Source organism: Pyxicephalus adspersus, chromosome 8 (assembly GCF_032062135.1).
Source record: "Pyxicephalus adspersus chromosome 8, UCB_Pads_2.0, whole genome shotgun sequence".
Classification (NCBI taxonomy): Eukaryota; Metazoa; Chordata; class Amphibia; order Anura; family Pyxicephalidae; genus Pyxicephalus; species Pyxicephalus adspersus.
In genome coordinates, this window is record NC_092865.1 from 16841166 (window position 1) to 16857810 (window position 16645).

General features: G+C 38.9%; 1 protein-coding gene across 2 annotated transcripts in view; it reads right to left on the bottom strand.

The window, feature by feature from the left end:
- The window catches only part of AGBL4 (AGBL carboxypeptidase 4), a 917984-nt gene that overhangs the window by 212609 nt on the left and 688730 nt on the right, over positions 1-16645 (bottom strand). The window lies entirely within an intron of this gene.

The window sequence follows — 16645 nt, forward strand, 5'->3', positions numbered from 1 at the left end:
GGAAAGCTTTAATAAATAAGGCCCAAAGACTGAACAAGAATGCAGAATGGACAATCAGCTTTTTTCAGAACAATGTCAGCACACTTCTTTCAGTACAGTTTTTTTTAAAGGACCCATTCACATCTAATGCATTAAATTAACACGTGCACATTGAAGTGCAAATATAAGCATCATGCAATAATCTGTGTTGCATTAAAGCAGCCAGTTCAGTATATTGGATTGGCAATACACCAAAGCAGAGAAAAAAAACTGCACCATTTTTGTGTGACACAAAGTACCACAATGCACAGGTTGCGGTGCACTGCGATGCATGTGTTGGGTTATTGCATAGGGATGCCATTGACAATGAATGGCAAGGCAGCACACTAAGGTAGATAACACTGTTAACATAACATAACATACCATGCATACATTATTATGTAAGCTTCCATGTCACACTAGAAAGGTGAGAACAAGCCCAACAAGGTCTTTTTTATAAAGCAATGAATCTGGCGTTCACTGGAACATTCTCTGCTGGAGAATCTTCCATGTCCATGTGTTTCAATGGCAGTAATTGATTCTCTACAAGGGAATGTTTCAGTGAATGTCATATGTACTGCTTTATAAATACACCCCTAGAAGTCCAAACCTAGAGCTCAGGATGCCTACATCTCAAGTTAAGGAAGTGACTGCTGAGTTTAGCAATTCTTTAGGTTATAATGCATTGCAGGAACCATCTATTTACATTTTTTAATTGCCCTAAATGACCATAGCCATTATTCCCCTGCAAAAAAAAAAAAAACACTTTTTGTAATATTTCAAATATTAGGAAGAAGAATTTTGGTTTATTTGCAAATAATGCAGACTGAACCAAGCATGATCCAAAAATCACTGTGCAGATTAATAAAGCAGCATTTCTAATAAGTTTTAATAAAGGGTTTTTTTTTAATTTTAATAATCTTCTTCTACAAGGATAGAATACTTAACAGTCTGAGCTACACAAACCAGGCGGACAAATCAATGTGGATGTTAAAGTGGCAGCAGAACATTTTCTATTATCACATTAGGTTGTTGTTATTTAAGTTATTCTTCTGTGTTATACATGTCTTCAAGAACTTTAATTATAGTCAGTTATTTCAGAGGACACGCATGCAATATGCAAGTATCTTTTAGGACTTCGGCTATGCACACAATGGTCAGAATCATCTCGGGTGAATATCTCACATGTGTACAGAGTGTACGTCATTCATAAATCCGTCCTGATGGATCTATTAGTGGATCTAACAGTGAACTACCACTGTACGTACAAGTCAAAGTAGAAGAGCACAGTGGGGTGCCACTCAACCTTCTACCCCCTCACCTCGCCTTTGGAAAAGAACAGGACTGTGTGTACAGCACTCTGTTGTTTATCTGTCACCCTTTTGTTGCTGAAACAATCAGGGAAGAAAATTTCTTGTGGAAATTATAACAATTGCTTGAAAGGTGAACTCCGGACAATCAGCTAAACACAAATGTGAAATGCTGTCTGGCAGGGTGGAAGACCTAATTTTTCTCTGCTGCCATTAAATACCATTTACAGGTCTTTTCCTGCCTCTAGCTGGTGACTGGATAGTGAAAGAGGAAGCAGCAGGCTAATGAGCTCATCTTTCTATCACTTTGCTCCTATTGGTGCATTTTATTCTAGTATAGGAACAGCACAGCTGATTGGCTCTTTGGGATTCCTATTCCTGTTCTCTGCTCTGCTGTACAGGGACTGTAAGGAGCTGACACCAGATCAAAGTCAGGCACCTACACTGCCTACATTTAAAACATACTAGTATTCTTAGTAGTGTAATATTGAATACAGATTTCTATTACTGTAACATTTAGATCTAAGTTCTAGTACATTTGAGTGTGTCAATCCAGTAACTGAAAATAAACTGAAGTTTGCAAACACATTGAACATGCAAATAATTTAATCGAGGTGGATTTATAAAGCAGTGGATTTGGCATTCACTGAAACATTCCATTGTAGAGAATCAATCACTGCCATTGAAAACAATAGACTTCTCTACCATTATGTTGAAATCTTTATATTTTAAAGTCTTGTTTCACCTTTATTTTAGTCAACAGGGAAAAATTGGGTCTCATGGGTACAAACAAGAGCTGACCTGAGGACTGTAGGGAGATTACCATTCAGTTCCTGTCCGGTAGACACAATAGGTTCTAGGTCATCCTTATAGCAAAGGGAATGCCCTCTTAGTTGTCACTAGAACACAAATATCCGTTGGAAAATGAACTTTTCCTCATTTTGAGTCTGGATGACAGTGTTCACCAGGACAAGTATAGTACATCTGCCTCACTAGAGACACAGAGAACAATAAAAACCTTACGGCAAAAAGGTCAGCAGTCATAGTTCCAAAGATAGTTCTCTTCTGAGATTCAATGCAGGCCAACCAACACATTGGGTCTGATTGATCAAAGCTCTCCAGGACTGGAGAAGATAAACCATCATTGATGAACCTAGGTGATCCAACCAACCTGGAAATAATCTGGACCATGATTGAAAACATTTGCCAACTAACAGCAAATTGTTTTAAGAAATCCATTCCAGGTTTGCTGAATCACTCAGGTTCATTCTGATAGTCTTCTCCAGGCCTGGAGAGATTGATAAATCCTGCCCTATGTTTTTAAGAAACCGCTATAAGCATTTTCATTGTATTTTGGTCATCAGGTAGTGGAAAAGATTAACACCACCAACCATGAGAATGGTAATCACCAAATTAGGTTCTCGGCCTGAAGACTACCAACAAGTGAAAATTCTCATCGTCCTTTGACAATGGGTTTATGCTAATAGAGCTCTTCACGGCTTGAGAGAATACACTTTCAACAGTGAAGCTGGGTGATCCAGAAAACCTGGAATGGATCTGGTTCAGGATTCAAAACATTTGCTAGCAAATGACTTTGAAGAAATCCATTCCAGGCTTGCTAGATCACCCAGCTTCACTAATGAAAGTGTATCCTCTCCAGCCTTGGAAAATTTTAATAAATCAGGCCCATTGCATATACACAATAGTAGCATACATTAGCCAAACGTTTTTTAACTGATACATTTTCAAGTAACACCAATGAAGTTAATTATAAAAGCACCTATTTAGGCTTTGACCTTGGCCAGTAAGGTAAATGAACTATTTACCACACTTACAAAAGTAAATGTATTAAAATTTACATGGGCACATCTTATAGCTAGTGAAAATACAAACAATTGTGTTGATTAATTTAAAAGTATGCAGAAGAAGAGAATCATTATCTGACATATCTGACTGTTTTTTTATTCTCTTTTGCAATTTTAAACCAAAAGAGGACAGAAAAGCATCAGTCTCAGAACTACAAAAATGAAAGATCCTATAAGTCAGGAGTCCCCAACCCCCAGAGTGGGCCGCAGGCGACTGACAGGTGGGTTGCAAGAGCACGGTGACCAGTGGTGGTCCGAGGCTCTGGCTGTCACACCCCCCAGTGGGATCAGGACAAGGACCCCGCTTACGGGGGGCGCACCGTCCAGAGCTGCGGACATTGTCTCCCGTATGGATCGCAGGCTCGCGGTGGTGGGTGGGTTGTGTCTCTGGGCAGGCCCAGATCTGCAATTTGAAAGTGGGTGGGTTCTGGCATTATGAAGTCACTAAGGGGGAAGTTTCTTCCCCTTTGAGTGACACCGGAGTGACATAGAGTCTGTAGATTCAGTGGTCCGTGAGCTCCAAAAGGTTGGGGACTACTAGTATAAGTGACCATACTACTATGGCTTGCCAAAAACTGAAGAAACTTTCAGAGCCTACAAAATAACTGCTATATTCCATGCCCCCCATGTTACAGGATCATATGTTTGCTTCATCAGGAGCTGTGGATTTTGTGCAGACTCCACCACATTTTACACCGGTATGAATAAGCATTTAGGTATGGTAATATAGTACGATAAGCTAGTAAGCTGCCGAGATGGATGTCAGCTATAGACCACTGAGCAGGTAGACTGTGTTCTCACGTTTGAATAGGAATACCATATGTTACTGGAATGTACCTTTAATGTCCCAGTTCCATACTGTTCTTTTCCTGCTGCTACAGGGACTATTTTAGCCTCTGTCTCGAAAATGTTCTTTTTGTAATGAAACATTGTAAGAGTGCTTGCAAATAGTTATGAATCATGTTCAGTTTGGTAAACAAGAATCAAAGACTATTCTTCAAAGGCTATTTTACAGCTTGTACATTAGAGATAGGACATTTGGGTTCAATACAGAAAAAATGCAATTTCACTTTTAAAACTACATTCACTTACTGCACTGGAATACATCCAAGGCAAACTGCTTCTAGAGAGGTACTCACACAGTGCAGCTGCTCTCTCTGCATTTCCAAATCGTTCTGATTTTTTCTATTCAGACCGAAAAAGTAAATATATAGAAAGAAATTAGAAGTTTTAATTTGATGCACCCTGGGTGAATAACCCCAGAATGTATATTGTAGCTGTGAAGATAACATAATCTTATAACTAAATTTAGCTGCAGAGATGTACAATTCTGAGAAGTGAATTCTTGGGAACGTGTCCAAACTTGGAAAATCTGGGCCAGTTCTGTCTGCTGTATCTCCTTTATCATGGAACAATGCCAAAGAAATGGTTCTGCGTTAGGCTTTTACTGTCCGTTCACTAGTGAACGTTTGGTAACTGCAGAGCTAAACAAATGCTAAATGAATGCTGCTACAATCACCCATGTAACCACCCATTGTTGTTCACATAGACTACTATGGACGGACATTTCCAGGCACAGGTGATGGTTTTCCAATAGCTAATTCTGGTAAGATAACATATGCTTGGCCACTGTTGACAGATCACAATTTGAACTTTATATAAAAGGGTTATTTACTCTTTTATATAAAGTAAAACATTGTTTGCTCTTTTTTCCTAAACAACTTTTAAAACTTTAACTCTTTTAAAATAGAAAATGGAAAGCCCCCTTTGTCTTTACCGCTGGGGAGTGCAGAACGTCCTAGGATATCTACGTCACGTGTCTCAGGAGGATTCAGGCTACTCTCAAGCATACACAGAAGGGCGCAATAAAAAAAAGTGTGCCTGTGGAATGCGAGATCAGGTGTAGGAAGAAAACAGAGGAAGATGGCAGCATCTGCCGGTTTTCTCTTCCTTCGATCCAGGACAGATTCATGTCCAGGGTTCTGCAGAAGTAAGGGTAAATGGTCTTTTTTTATTTTAAAGACAGTTCTGCTTGTCCTCGTCTCAGTCGTCCCTGTGTCCAGTAAAAATCTGAGATGTGAACAGTGGTGCACTGACATTGTTCCTCAATCTAGGGTGCCCTAGCGTGCCAGTTGGGTGCCCTTTGCTTAATATTTATTTGTTTTTCTATATCATAAAGCAGTAATGATCTTAAAATGTAAATTTAAAAACCAGTAAAATACATTATCTTTATTCCTCTTCTCCAATTGTGTTTTTAGAACTGCCCTCAGTTGTGTTCTAGCCAAATCTCTCACTAGATCACCATAATAATTGTTGTGGTAACCTCTTGTGCAAGGCTTCATATTGAAGACTGGTCTGAAAGTAGTAGAAAAACATAATATATGGATTGACTACATTATACAGAAGTCAGTTCTGCATGACTTCCATGGCACATTCACTGAAATAGTAAGTAATAGGCATGAAAAGCTGGGTACTTATTTACGTAAGCAAGGGTAGACAATTCTTTTATGTAAAGTAAAAATGTACTTATTTTTTTATTTTATTTAAACCTTTATCTAAAAGACAAAATGGGACCGCAGAGGGCATGCGCGGAAGGAGTAGCCAGAAGCCTCGTGGGATGTGTGACATGGATATCTCAGGAGGCTTTTGGCTTCTCCTTCTGCGCATGCCCGGGCTTTTTCCTACATGAGAAAAAAATTACCACTCTTCTTTTCCCCATTTACAGCAGCTATGTCACCCGATCCTGTGCCTGAGCAGTGCGAGATTGGGTAACATAGGCAAAAGCCGGAAGATAAGGAAAGAAAATGGCGGCACCCAACTCTTCCTCTGCACCGGCACAAAGGTTAATTACAGGACGGTGAAGGACCTAATCCAGGATTCGAGGGAACTGCAAAAGATAAGGTAAGTGAGATTTTTTTTTTTAGTTTAGTTCTGCTATAAGTTATAACAATTTCACACAAAAGACAGGTTCTAAAGCCTTCTCCATGTAAATAATGGTTATTGCATTCAATTTTAAACTTTTCTGCCAGTTAGACCTAACCTACTTTGAACACCAATGGTCCTGTACAATATTTTCTGTGAAACAGACAGACAGAGTTTGTGTAGTGTATGACAGGCACTTCAGTGCATTGCAGTACCAATTACTTTAAATTGTACCCCAACCCAACTTGCAACTGCACATTAACCTGTGTGTGTAATTCAGCTCACCAAAGTGAACAGTTGGAAAACTATCATGGATTTAGAGAAGAGACGCCTTGCCTCCTAAAAGCCCACCCCCAAGCAACCTATACCCACCTATCCAAGATCCTTGTAAGAGAAAGAATACATCCTTAATAAGCGTTGGGTGTGTTGGATGGTTTCAGAGCTTACCTGGGTTAAATCACTGCTTTTCCAAATGACAGTCATGTGCCAATTGGCTCCCTCCATACCTTGAGCCCAACTCGGTCAGGACCTCCAAGGGAACCTAATGGGTCTAGACCTCTAATGGTGAGGAAGCATGGATTGGTGAGTTTACTAAACTAAAATAAAATTTATAAAACAAATAAAAGAAAAAAATGAGTAACTAATAGGAGATCAAATGGTTGCATGGTGAACCAGTTTTTTCAATTACTCATTCTTCTGTCCCAATCATTCATATCTTGCTTAATGCTATTCAAACCTTTATTTCAATTGGTAGTAAATATTTGCACAGAATGTCTAAAACTGTCTCCAGCAGCTGTGAAAACCCTTCTAGGGCAGATCCTGAGCTATACAGCTTCATACATCTGCACAAAACATCCTAATTACTTTGGAACTTTAAATGTCGAGAAAGAACGATAAGCTTCTAGCCTACCCCACAGGTTCCAAAGCTTAAAAAATATGTGAAACCAAAGATCTACTGCTGCTCTGATCAGACTGTCAACCTAGGGGAGATTTTAATGAAGGTGGAAAAGCTTTTTCCATTTCCAAGGTTAAACACATCTCCGGAGGCAGAAGGGTTAATTAAAACATTTCAATAAAGTGATAGCTGAAGCTGGGAGACACATTTCCTTACAAGTGCGACTTACTGTTTCTCTCCAACGCTGGAAGAATTTCTATTTGAAGACATCTTTATCCTTTGGAGATCTTCATTGACTTGTATAAAAATACAGCTTTTAATCTCAAATCCCACTGACATTTACATATAAGCACCAAAAATGCTACTGGGCTTTGGAGATTTAATTTAACGAAAGAGAAAAGTATTCCCATTAAAGGAACTTTGCAACTTCTCACGGGTCAGAGAAGATGGATTATTACCAAAATACCACCTGTATTTTTTTTTTTATGCACGATCAAATCAAGAAAAAAAAAGCTTGAAGGAAAATTCCTTCAAGTCTGTCGATCATTAATGTAGGCTGGGACTGATTAATTTTTTAGCTTGTGATCCTGGAAAGTTAGACTTATTCTTATGACTAGCTTAAAAGCATGAGATAAATCTAGGTTAGTTATGACCAGTGAGGTGTTGGCTGCTCACTTCTGGGAGAATGGGACTTTAGACTGGAGCAGTTAATAATGTTAGCGGATCTTTCAATATCAGAGATGCACAATTAACCTGAAGTCTGATTCAGATCAAAAGAAGGTCAACTGCCAGTGTCAATGAATCCTGACTTATCTCAGAAGCATCTAAAACTAATGCCAGCCAAAAGCCCTCCAAAATCTATCAATTCAACACAAACCCAAACCCCATCAAAACAGAACCTTAAAGTATTCTGATTCCCAAATAGACCAAGAAGAAGTGCAACGTGCACTATACCTTTCCTAAGGAGTACCTGCAAGAATAGATATATTGGATTTGGCATTTGTAACCCATTGCATTACTAAATAATTATTAATTGCCTTAAGGCGTGCCTTGTTATGGCTGCCTATTTATTTACTAAGAGCTGAAAATGCACCTTCTTTTTTCTAACCCTTTTTTAAATTTATAAGATTACAATGCACAGTGCACGTGTTACCTAATACTGTAAATGTGCATTAGGATACCATTCAAAAAGTGTTCATCGTACTGTTACTGCCAAATGTGTCAATGATTCCCTCCATAGTGACCTCTACTCTACTTAGCTGGATGGAACCAGCACTTATTAAATTCTTTATAGTTGTGAACAGCTTTAATGTATACTTAGAAGTTAAGCCAAATGTAAGAAACTTTTTACCAAGTTTACAATTCCCATATACATTGCGGTGTGTGTGTGATCCACCCCTTGGCTTAGGAACAAAATTATGTCCCTGTGTTAAAAGGGCAAGTTTGGTCTTACTCAGGTTTCCTGTGAATTGTGTTTAATGTCTTAACTAAAGAACCAGAATGGCTACATGCTGTAATAGATTTGTGGATTTTGTGGATATCAAGAACACCAGGAACTCATATTTACCTCTGCATATGCACATTGAGGTTGTGATATATGGTAATTCCTGTAAGTCCCATTCCTGCTTAATGTTGAGGACAAAACCTGTTTTTATGCATCAGGATGGGTTATGCCTCATGACAAACATGCCACTAAGTTTATAAGAATTTTCTCGGCAAGATCTAAATATTCTCCATATAGCTGTTTTACCAAAATGGCCATGGGAGCTCTGAGTTTGCTTTTTGTTGCGTTTATTATATGGAACATTTTTCATTTACACAAGGAGGTCATATCTCCTTATAAATATCTCTTCTCAAAAAACACAAGGGAACTCAAGGGGAAGCATGAAAGAGTTCCTCTTGATTATTCAAAAACATTTGATAATCCTAACATGTCTCTGCTAATGTACATGTTTAGTATATTTTTATTAACATTTTAAAAACATAACTTTTTTCAAGGTTACATGTCAAGTATAGTTATTTTTGGAGAAATAGTATTCATAGAAACCTCAAGTATCCTAAGCTGAAGACATTCAACTTCTCCAAGAACTCAGAATTCGTTCATAATTAAGGGATTGTTCACATGGATGGTAGAGCTGTGATTTGGTTATTAATTTCGAGGAGCCCATAATCCGCCACTATGTGTGCAATAATATACACACCATTGTTAAAAGCAGCTGACAGGTATAAAGATGTTTATTAAATACCTAAAACATGGTATGGGGCTGTTGTCTAGCATCGTATTGCTCAAGAAATGGACGAGTTAATGAAATTTAAAAACATTTTGGCTAGGGTCACACTGGCGGTTGCAGTTTTTTACCGGTTCCTCATGACCGGAACTGCTACCTTTCGGGAAATGCCAGATGGTAGGGTCACCCAAAAGAAACTACATGCGGAATGAATATGGGTGGCAGTGAGCAGTACCAGTCCACTCACTGCTGCCAGCTGTCAAATCTGCAGATACTAATACTTTAAGAACCAGAGCTGCACTGTAAGTGACCAAGATTGATCAAGTGAGTACAGGATTGCTTAATCTCAAGCCAGGTGTGAACCTGCCTTTAATTGCTTTGTATTTCTGCTATATAAAATCTTCGAAAACATTTTACAAAAGCTCAAAAGGCCTTTATAAAGTGTTCCCAATCAAGTCTATTGATGACCTGTACAGGACAACCAATCATAAGCATTACCAGGGGTGTAGTGGGACAGGCACAGGTGGGAACACCTCACTTTTTTTTCTTATTTTGCAAAGAATTATTGGTGGTCATGATAAGGACCCCGGTAGGGGGGGACTAAGCTCCATCCAGAGTGGCAGACCATGTCTCCGGTATGGAATAGCAGGGGAAGTTTTTTCCCCTTTGAGTGGAACATAGGCAGGGGTGTAGTGGGGCGGGCACGTGCGCTCGCTATGGATAGTTCCGTGCCCCTTCTTTTTTTTACGACTAGAACCCTGAGCATTACTCACATTCATACAAAGGCTTTGTGTCCTGCTGCAGACTCATTTTTTTTACAGCACTATCTATTCTTCTAAATAAATGATCCTTAAACTGAAATCAGCCACAGCTAAATCATTTTTCACTATACATCAGTGTTTGTAGAACAGCATGTATTCCCTAGAGTTCCACTTTAACCATTTCCATTCGCCGAAATAAGTGTTTTCTCTCTTTTTGTGGCAAGCATTTGATCTGTGATGACATCCCGTGTATTTATAAGCTTTTTGGTCTCCACCTGCTGCTGGGGCGATAATGAGACACGGCAGGAGTAAGTAAAAGATAGATTAAACAGATTACTTTATGCCGAAATCTATTTCAAGTGACTCCGCCGACAGGTAACCTTCACCGTGCAGTTGTGTCTTAGAATTGGGAGGAATATTGCTTTCTGCTTGTAACATTGTCCTGCGCTGATTAAGTTTGACTGAATTAGGTTAATTATTCTTATTTATGGCCTCTGTGTCTATACAGTCAATTTAGTCTGTCGCCGGCCATGTCTTGTATTGGAGGAGTTATTTTGGAGGTGAATGTTATATTGATGTTCTGAAGGATACACCGCCCTGCATATGTTAAATATCGCTTATTTATTATAATTATGCTATGGAAATGTTATCTTCTGTTCTAATTATCAATGCCATCTGGGTACAAATTTCAAGGGCACTTTGCTGTACTGAAAGTGTATATTGGCATGCAATGATTTACAGAATTGCCAACTCCATGCAAAAATTGCCAAATTCTAGGCACAGGGTCAATCTGTCAAAAAATTGTCCTTCCAGTCCTGAAATTTAAATATCAGATAGCACATGTGACCTGACTTTTCTTTTTAATTCATTTATGCAATACAGCTTTGTCACTTGCATGCCCTAATCTGAGGTTAGAAAAGGAATGAGCAGCAACCTGATAAGGTCATCTCACTTCTCTCTCTTTTTGTCAGTATGTTCCTTGTCAACACAGGCAGTGAACGTTTAAAACAAGCCATCCCTGACCACTCTAGCTGTGACTAATGCAGTTTTTCTCAACTCCTATAACAAGGGGGAACCCTTGAAATAACTTTCAGGTCTTCAAGGAACCCCTGTTATAATTACTATATCCACAGTAAACCAAATAAGGGCAAATGATTTTTAGGAAATCAATTCAAGGTTTTCTTGATTACCAAGGTTCTCCCATGATAGAATGGATTTCATGAAAATCATTTGCAATTAGTTGGAAAATGTTTTCAATTCTGGACCAGATTCTTTCCAGGTTTCCTGGATCACTCAGGTTCTGCTATGAAAGTCTATCTTCTCCAGTCTTGGAGAACTTTAATAAATCAGACCCAGAGTGTGTGAAAGGAAACATGTTCTGCTTTGCAATCTCTATAACTAACTTGTAGCACTTTAGAATACTTTGTGAGTGATTTACCCTGTATTAAATGATGAGGGTTTTGCACTTTGTAACACGAGTTAACAATGATATTTTCAGTTCTCTCAGCATCAAAAGTCACATGGCTCTGGTGCCAGAAGCTATATATTTATATGTACATACATTTATATTTTATACGTAAAATAAAATTTAACCACAACTATTATAGCTCTCATTTAAGAAGCATTTGTGAGGTGCTTGACATGAGCTGACACCGAGCTTGTGATACTTAGAAATTTGATGCATTTGTTCAGCAGTTGCTACTTTTTTTATTTACAAGGTCGTTGTCCTAGAAGCACCACAAAGGCAAATCAAACACATTGTAATTGTATGCTCAGTGCTTGCCATGTGTGTGATGGTTTTTTTACTGATGGGGATGCAAGCAAAAAAAAAAACAGATGGAATGCTAATTAATAGGACAGACTGGGTTCTGAAAAATGTGAAGCAAGCGCTACTGAAAATGTCACAATATACTACCTTGGAAAGTTCCACTCACATTTTACCATTGTCCACAAGACCGAGCCAAAAGCTGCTCAAGCACAATGAAAATATCATGCACACAAAGCTATTGTTTGAAAAAAAATCTGACAAATTCAATGTTTAGACTCTTGCCCTCTACCATAGTGGTCTCCAACCTTTTGCAGCTCGCGGACCACTGAATCTACGGGATCTACGATCCTGTGTCACTCAAAGGGGAAGAAACTTCCCCCAGAGTGACATCATGATGCCATAACCCACCCACTATCCCATCGCGAGTCTGAGCCTGCGATCTGTATGCGGGACGTGGTCCATGGCTCTGGCTGGTGGCCCCCCCCAAGCATGGTCCTTCTCCTGACCTCGCTGGGGGGTGCACCGGCCAGAGCCGAGGACCGCCACTGGTCTCCGTGCTCTTGAGTCTCACCTGTCAGATGGTCGGGGTTGGGGACCTTTGCTTTACCATACATATTACCTATACTATACACATTATACACACAAACATACAAATTACATACCTGTAGAGACTCATAACATGTACTTACCTGTTTTTTCATACTGAAAATATGACAAATTTAATATTGCTGATACAATGTTTTAGTTAAGTCTCTAAAAAATCCCCTAAAGAAGCCAATTGGCAAAACGCATCGGGTTTGAGGCGAAAAACACAGAAATGTGAATGTTATAACTACCAGTCAGTTCACGACTAACAATGTACATCAATAATCACTTACTATCTAGGTATGACTGCATATACTTTTTTTGTAATTTACTAACAAGCTTTATGTTATATTATGACCTTGCACTTTTTTTCTCTTTCTATTTATATGAATAGACCCATAAATGTTATTCATGTGCCCTTTTTGCATGGATTGGTTTCATGCAAGAAAATGTTTAAAAGCATTTGGAAAGGGGAGAGGGGGTTTGCCAGAGAAAAAGTTTTTAGCATGAAACCCGTGACAGAAAGGTTGTTTCCTTCAGCCAATCACATTCACCTGGAGAGAGGACACAGATCCTTCCTGTCATAGTAAAAAGTCTTCTGCAGCCAACAAGATCGACTGTGGCCAAGTTCAGCACAGTCAATGGCCCGGCATCAGTCCCTGGCCCAATGGTTGGGGTCATCTGCCCTAAAGTGTATCTTTTCTTATTTTGAAGAGCGTATTGAAGAATTTGAACCGTTTAATTGCTCTCTACATAGGGAAAACGTTTTTTCTTCACCGTTGATGTCTTGGTCGTGGTCACCATTGATGCTATGGCAGAAAGAGGTGAAAAATCAGTAACATCAGTTTATAAAGTATTTTTCTTTCGGTTTATATCTCCTTCCCAAAATAGGGAAAAAAAGGTAATCACCTAAATGGGCCCACAAAAAAATAATTCTCTATATAGAGAAAAGAAAAAAGACTTTTGCTTTAACGTTTAGTGGTTATTTAAGGTACATGGGTGATTCTCAGTAGCTCAATCATACTACTAAAGGTCCCATTCACTTACATGCTGTATTACCACAACATATCACTGTGCATGAAAGTACACAGCGTTAAGGCAGTCCACTTTGTAAGCACCAAACAGTGTTGCAAACACACGTGCAGACAAAATTGTTCAACGCATGTGTGCAGACAACAAAGCTGTAGAAGGGGCACAGAGAGTCTATCAATTGCAGGCTGCTTGTGGAACACTACTGGAAAGAGGCAATTACAAGACCAGTCACCCTGCACAAAGAAAGGCAGCAGAAGTGCCTGATCTTTATTATAGGTAGATTCTACACCAGCCTTGTAAACATGGAAGGACCCCTGAAATAACTTTCAGTTCTTTCCAATATTTTCAATTTTCAAGTTCACGGTATATTAGCCAGGTGGTAAATGGGATGAATGTCTCTTACATTGTCAATCAGTGGAAAGAATGCCACCATTATGGATAGCCAAGTAGATCATTGGTGTGGGTGGTAATTGACCTGAGAGACACAAATTGCTTATTACTCAAGGAACCCCTAGCAACCTCTGGGGGAACCCTAGGGTTCCACTGAACCCTGGTTGGGAAACTGTTCTAAAAATTAAGATAACATATTCTAAATATAAAACCCTATGGACATAGCTGGTCCAGAGGAAGGCAAAAAAACCCTGGTACAATTTGCTTCAACAGGGGAAAACTACTTTTTGAGAGAGCCGATTCCATATTTTCACAGACCTTACAGTGAAGAATCCCTTTCTTAACCGGGGCTTAAACTTTTTTTGCTCCAGACGCAAAGAGTGCCCTCTTGTGAATAATTGGGAAGAAAGTTTTCTATATGGACCATTTATATATTTATGCAGGGTGATCATATCCCCCCTTAAATGTCTCTTCTCAAGGGAGAATAGATTCAGTTCAGCTAATCTTTCTTCATTGCTGAGCTCCTCTATTCCTTTTATTAATTTAGTTGCCCTTCCCTGCAATCTCTCCACTTCCACAATGTCCTTTTTGTGAACTGGTGCTCAAAACTGGAGTGCATATTCCAGATGTGGTCTGACCAATGCTTTGTACTGGGGCAGGATTATGTCTCCATCCCTGCAGTCTATTCCTCTTTTAATACATGAAAGTATTTTACTATCTTTAGATGTTTCAGCTTGGCATTGCTTGCTGTTAGTGAGTTTGTGATCTACCAGAACCCCCAGATCCTTTTCCATTTCTGACTCCCCCAAATGTATTCCCCCTAGACAATATGAAGCATGCATGTTGTTAGCTCCCAAGTGCATAACTTTACATTTATCTATAATAAATGCCATTTGCAACTTGGCTGCCCAATAAAACAGTACATCCAGGTCTGCTTGTAGATTATAGACATCCGATATGGACTTATTTCCATTACATAGTTTGGTGTCATCTACAAACACAGAAATTGTACTTTTAATCCCAAACTCTATATCATTTATATAGATGTTAAACAGTAAATTACCCAACACTGAACCCTGGGGTACACCACTAATAAGCTTAGAACATTCAGAGTATCAATCATTAATCACCACTCTCTGTATGCGGTCTTTAAGCCAGTTCTCTATCCATTTACAGATTGACTTTTCTAAACCTATTGACCCTAATTTGCATGTTAACTGTCTGTAGCTACCTGGTAATTACTTTGCTCCCTTTTTAAAAATAAAAACCCAATTGGCCTTATGCTAATCCATCGGTATCATGCCAGAGATTAAAGAGTCTTAAGAAATAATGGCTTTGAAATAACTGAGCTCAGCTCTTTTAGGATACGTGGATGTAATCCATCTGGTCCTGGTGCCTTGTCAACCTTAATTGTCCCTAACTGTTTCTCAATCATATTAATTTTGAGCCATTGTGAACCATTTAAGGCAGTGACATTGCTATTATGAATTTAGACTTGAGCTCTGCCTTCCTTTGTGCACACAGAGCTAAAAAAAGTGTTTAGTAAATATGCCTTTTCTTTATCCCTAGTTACCAACTAAGTGACATCCTTTAAGGAGCCTACATGCTCAAATCTGATCTTTTTATCTTTTTGAGAATAATAAATTTTTAAAAAATATAATGCAAATTACTGTACAGATCTGGAAAAAAGATGCCAAGATGCAAGTAAAATACACAAGGGTCTTCTATTCAGACATTATTATTATATTTCAGAGTTAATTTTTAACACCAGACATGATCCTGTTTAGATATGTAGGGCCCCATAACATATGGCATGTCTGTTTTGATGTTTCTGCAGTACATTGCACATTGATGTAACACTGGATTGGGATATTATTAAAATGAAAGGCACCACATTACGTCAGGGTTTGCTCATTACCATGAGTTGCTGTAACAATTTAAAACTTGCTTTGACATCACACAAATATACACGTGGACAAAGCTCAAAAGTCAACCAATGAACCAAATGGCTTCCCATGGTTTTAACTGCCAAAGTTGCATGCAGTTGCATTCCACCAAATTAATTTCATCTATTTTTCTTGTACATTTTCACCCGGAACCTCCTCGCTTTGGAAGCTGACCATCTGTGCCATAAAAGTCTATCTTGCTTCACGTGTTAAATTGAATTCACATGATCTATTGATGGTTTGATGGCTTTTCAAGTTAATATTATTTGAAGAGGAGCATTTAAAATGCAAAAAACGAGCTATATTAAAAGCTGTTCATACATTGCCACGATATTCACAATTCCAGTCAATTTCTGTGGCCAGAGTGCAAGACGTACTAAGGAAAAAAATTATATATTTGTCGGATAGTTCCCTTCCCTCATTTCCGTGAATCATAAAATCTCTCAGCTATGAAAAGGTACAAAGATCTTTCGCTAATGATCTGTGTCAAATGGAAGAAACTTGATTATCAAATATTACATGTGAAAAGGTCTTTGATGGAAAATGAAAAAAGTACAGAGAAAAAAATAAGAATTACACTAAGTGCTGTTTTTTTTAAATCTATATTATATTTATTTTTTTAAACAAGTGATATACAGAAACGCTAAAGAAATCATTTTGATGAATAAAAAAACAGCAGTCTGTAATGAAAATTCTCGCCCGATAATCGGCTTGGGCCGGATATCGGGCGAGAATCTGGCCTGTGTACAGCCCGCGTCCTTCATCGTCCGTGGATCCGTCCTGGCGGATCCACGATCGATGAACGATGAGCGATCCTAATGCAAGGGAAGGGGGAGAGTGCGCAGCAGGGTGTCGCTCCGTCGTTCTCCCCCTCCCCTCTCCATAGAGCAGAACGGTGCTGTATGTACAGCACCGTTCATGCATC